Source organism: Hylobates moloch, unplaced genomic scaffold (assembly GCF_009828535.3).
Source record: "Hylobates moloch isolate HMO894 unplaced genomic scaffold, HMol_V3 SCAFFOLD_13, whole genome shotgun sequence".
In the NCBI taxonomy this organism is placed as follows: domain Eukaryota; kingdom Metazoa; phylum Chordata; class Mammalia; order Primates; family Hylobatidae; genus Hylobates; species Hylobates moloch.
Window position 1 is genome coordinate 41137096 of NW_026652288.1, and position 5258 is coordinate 41142353.

Genomic DNA, 5258 nt, shown 5'->3' on the forward strand with positions numbered 1-5258 from the left:
GCTCACAGACCAAAATTCAAATGGCAATTTCTATTACAAATCTTGACCATATTTCTTTTTTTTTTTTTTGAGACAGCATCTCACTCTTCCACCCAGGTTGGAGTGCAGTGGTGCAATCATAGCTCATTGCAGCCTCAAACATCTGGGCTCAAGCAATCTTCCTGCCTCAGCCTCCCAAGTACCTAGGACTACAGGCATGTACTACTATGTCTGGCTAATTTTTTTTTTTTTTTTGGTAGAGATAGGATCTCACAAAAAAGTATAAAAATTCGTATTTTTTGTGTTGAGTTCATTGCCCAGGCTGGTTGAACTCTTGGCCTCAACTGATCCTCCTGCCTCGGCCTCTCAAAGTGCTGGGATTACAGGCATGAGACACCACTTTTTGTTTTTAATGGATGCAGTCCATCAAAGGCCCAGAACCTCAAACTTCATTTTTTGAGTTAATGTCATGTCATTGTACAATTTTGAATGTGCCACTGGACCACTGAAGATGTCTCCTTCTCTCCTGGCTTATTGACACAGTCATCCACTTGCATTTAGAGGGACATGATTTTTACACAAGGGGTTCCTTGGGTATGTCAAAGACAGAAGATTAGAACAATACACCATCATTGAGAGGGTAATTCATCAAAAGTCCTAACTTCAGCTGCACAGCCAAGCATCTAAAAGAAACCCAGTGACCCTTGGAAGCACCCCTGATAGAGAGCTGTTGGGCGAGAAGGATCCATCCATAAGTAAGTCGCCAGAATTGGATCGCAAATATCCTAGAGCTGACGATCTCTTGGATCATGCTGTCATAACTGCCTTCAAGATGTTAATACTGAACAAGGCATGTTGTTTCAGGACTGCAGAAGCAATCTCTCTTCCCAACCCCTCCCCACCCTCCCACCCACACACGTGCACATGCACATGCACACAAGCACATGTTTTGATATCCAGCCCAGTCCCATTTCTCTTGCTGAGAGTGACCTTGATAGAAAAACTATTTTGTTTTTATTTTTTTATTATAGAAGGCAAGTTTTCTATTTACTATGTAGAAACAGATAAAAGGCTACTGAAGAAGTGATGAACTTCACCGTGATTATTAAGTGAGCAAAAATATTTATACTAAAGTTTAAATACTTATTTGCTTATACTATAGTATAAGTAAGCCAAAAATTGATTATCTGGTCTTAATTCAAATTCATTTACTAAACTTCAATAAATTACCAACCCATGCCTCAGTTTCCCAATATTTTCCAGGGCTATATGGCCTGTGGGTAGAATTTACCATCATTCTGTGCTTTTAAGACCTTTTTGACATTCTAGGTCAAACTTGGGGAATTTTCCTTTTTAGGAGTCCCAACTACTCAAGGCAGAAGCCAGCAAACACCCTTGCCCTGCCTTTCTAAGATTCTTACAGGGTGCAGGCATATGAACTGTGGGAATTGACGACCAGTCACACCCTGTTGGGACTCTGGTTTGGGAGTGAGAGATGGGGAGGCAGGTGCAATTTTCTCAACAGGAGATGGTCGTGGCAGGCTGAGGAGCTTAGATTTGAGGGCAGCAGGATGGTGGAGTCTTTCCTGGAACAACTCTACAGACTGATTTGGGCATTTGTTCCTGGTGGGCTAGCCTCTAAATCCAACTCTCTGGTCCTAAAGTAGGCATTGAAGAAAAAGCATCCAGCATCAGGTAAGAGAACATGACTTGATAAGCATCAAGTAAAGCTTCAACCAGTTTCAGTGTCATCTATGAATATTGCCAGCCTCCATATCAGACAGTGCTTTTTTGGAAAGAAAGAAAAGTATCCTTGCCTTTGAGTAGGCCTTCCGGCCAACGGCTTAGTTCAACATTATTCTGTCATAGTTTGGGAAAACAATTCCTTTGACAGGTGGGTCCCCCACCCCCCATTCATTTCTCCATGTTTAAAGATATCTGCATATACTACCCAAAGTTTAATCAGGAAATACTAAAATAAATATAATATTGAGCATATTCATGTAATGGAATTCTATATAGCAGTAAAAATGGAAAAACCACTATTTTACTAACAATGACGACTCTTACAAACATAAATTTCAACAAAAGGAGCCAGACACAAAATCTACATACTGTATGAACTCATTTATAGAAAGCTAAGATGACAGGCAAAACTACACTATGGTGTGATTAGTCAGGATACTGATACATTCACAGAGGCATGAGCACAGTAGCTTCTGGAATGTGATAATGTGCTATTGCTTAAACTGGGTGGTGGATACATCATCAGTGTGTCAGCTCGTGAGAACTGTTACACTAATGATTTGCACACTTTTAGTATTTTGCACTTGAATAAGTGTTTTTCCTTGATTTGCCTGTCATCTTTTAAACTTTATATCTTATCAATATTCAATCTTGCACAACTTATATTGTTTTACAAAGCTATCTACTACATATTGCTAGACCTCGAGTTATCTTTTTTTTATATTTAAAGAAAAATACCTGGCCAGATGCAATGGCTCACACCTGTAATCCCAGCACTTGGGAGGCTGAGGCGGGTAGATCACTTTAGGTCAGGAGTTTGAGACCAGCCAGGCCAACATGGTGAAACCCCGTCTTCACTAAAAATACGAAAAGTAGCTGGGTGTGGTGGCGGGTACCTGTAATTACAGCTACTTAGGAGGCTGAGGCAGGAGAATCGCTTGAATCCGGGAGGGGGAGGTTGCAGTGAGCTGAGATTGCGCCACTGCACTACAGCCTGGGTGACACAGAGATTCGTCTAAAAAAAGTAAAGAAAAATACCAATACACGGGGAGTTCTAAGCACACAAAAATGACCTAAGGATTATTTTTCAATTTATTCAAATGAAACCAAAGATGGGCTTGCCATGGTTAACTAGAGTCTTTCTCAAAAGAAAGATTTCAATCTGGTGTATGTTTAGGAGGCTTGTACACTCTCAGCTTCTCAGTTAAGTCTCTCCCAAGACTCTTTTCTCTGACTACACATTGAGCCTCCAAACTATGACTGAAAAACCACAGCTTCATGGGCAGGGCCCTGTGCAGGACACCCTATTTCCGAAAGAAGAAGAAATGAAAGTGAGATAAAAAAATATTTTAAAGGTAGAAGTTTCACATTATATAATGCAAGCTAGCTGTCAGGGAGAAAGTAGTGATGAGAGAAAGGAAAGGAACAAAGACACCACAGAGATGCACATCAAACTGGAAGCAGACAAAGGCAGCCAGAACTATCTTATTTATTATAAAGATACACCGTGAAGAACAAACCTGACTGTATACTGAAGCCTGTAATGGTACATGCCAAAATGTACAGTACTATACATAAAAGTGCATTGTCACAACAGATTAACAGAACATTTTTTTCTTTCCAGACTGTAAAAGCATCCCCCTTTATTTTCACCTCAGAGAGGAGGGAATGAAATGGTGAGAGGCAGTACAGAGCACGGGCGGGTGCGATGCTGTCAGCAGCACATGAGCGGGGGACGGATGCGGTGGGATGGGAGGACACGGGTGAGAAAGGCACAATCACGTCTACGAGGAAAACGAGACAGTCTGAGGACCGACAGGGATGTGAGATGGGACACTACTGAGCACCGAGGCACAGGAAGGCGGGGATGGAGAAGGTGGGGGACAGGGAGGAAGCTTCAAAACACTCGATTGGGCAGCAGGAATTGGGAGGAGGTGGTGGGGGTGGGGCACAGAGCGGGGCAACGGTACAAGAGCAAGGCTAAAACTCCTCTAAAATAGAAAGGCACTTTCACATGTACATACTACAGATGTACATTGACACAATTAGGTAACAGTCACAAGCAGGAAGCTACCAGTACTGCAATTGATCCAACCGACAGGAAAGGACAATACTGATTTAATTACGCGGGCAGCAGTTACCTTTCAGTACGTAGGTAAACAGCAGTCTCTCCTGTTACACAGCCACTTACTATACTTTAAATATCTATAATAACCATCACACTACACACTGAACTTGGATGAATGCTCTAAGGGGGGCATTCACAAATGCACGGTTCATATATTTTCTTTTACTAAAGTTTCTAAGATAAGCATTATGGAACCCAGTACAATTATTTAAACATACAAAATTCCCTACATAATTTAAAGACACAGGTATCCATCTCGATTATACCACATAGACTTTTTTTTTTTTTAAGAAAGTATACTAGGGTAAGTGAAAGCTCAAATTCCAGTTTGTTTTATGGATCTGACAAAACTTTGCCAAAGTCACCCTGCACCAAGCCTGACTCTCCAACCCAGCTGAAGCTTGTGTTCTCAGCTTGGGAGGTGGGTGGCAGGTGGTCTGGAGTAGGGAACTCTATTTACGCATGGGTAGAGACTTCTAAGCTGCTCTGTGTCTCAGGGATTCTGTGGTGGATAATCGAAAACAAGACTGAGTCCCAAGCACATTTCCTGCACAAAAAATGGCCCCTCACTGCTATGGTCAGGAATCAGTGAGCATCATCCCAAATTTGAATCCTCTAACCCCCCGTCAAGAGACACATAGGCTCTTTAACTTTGGATTTCCAAGGCTGATCAGTTGAAAGTTTCTTCAGTTTGTAGACTCCAGAGGCTATGTCATTCCTAAATGTTAAGGGCACAACTACCAACCCACCCCTCTTTTCCTTTTCTTTGATTAGATTACAAACCCCCCCCTTTTTTGGTGGGGGGGGGATAGCAAAAATTAGAAAACCCTTAACTGATACAATTTGACTCTTGGAGTGCTATATCCACTGATAACTGCTCACGATCATTGCAGTAGATTGTGGGACCCTGCTATAAATTATTCTACAGGTGGCTCAAGGGGCACCAAAGCCAGATTATGTTGTACGAAGATGTGCAAAGCTGTTGAATGGTGTTGACCCTGAACGTGAACATGGAGCTCTACAAAGCGCCACTCAGCAGGTTCAAACAGTTCACATAACGCCCATTAGAAAATGTGTACTAAGTACCTTTCTCTCTCTCCCCAAATCCACTCCCCAAACTCCAACCCAGTCCAAAAAGCTGACTTGGTGAATCTCCTTCAGTGAGTTCTATGGATCGGATGTGAACACAGTTATATCAGCCGAGAACACATATTCTTGTGTAAGTGGAGCCAGGTAATCTTTGTAGAGCCATCATTTACCCACCATCAAAATACCCCCCTCCCCAAATTGCACACGAAGCCTGATAAGCTCCTTGAAACTGGGGGCAGAACACCTCAAGGCCTCATTTTCCTTCTTCTCTCGTTTCCCTGTGTCTTCCCACCTCCCCTGTGTGCTGCCTCTGTGG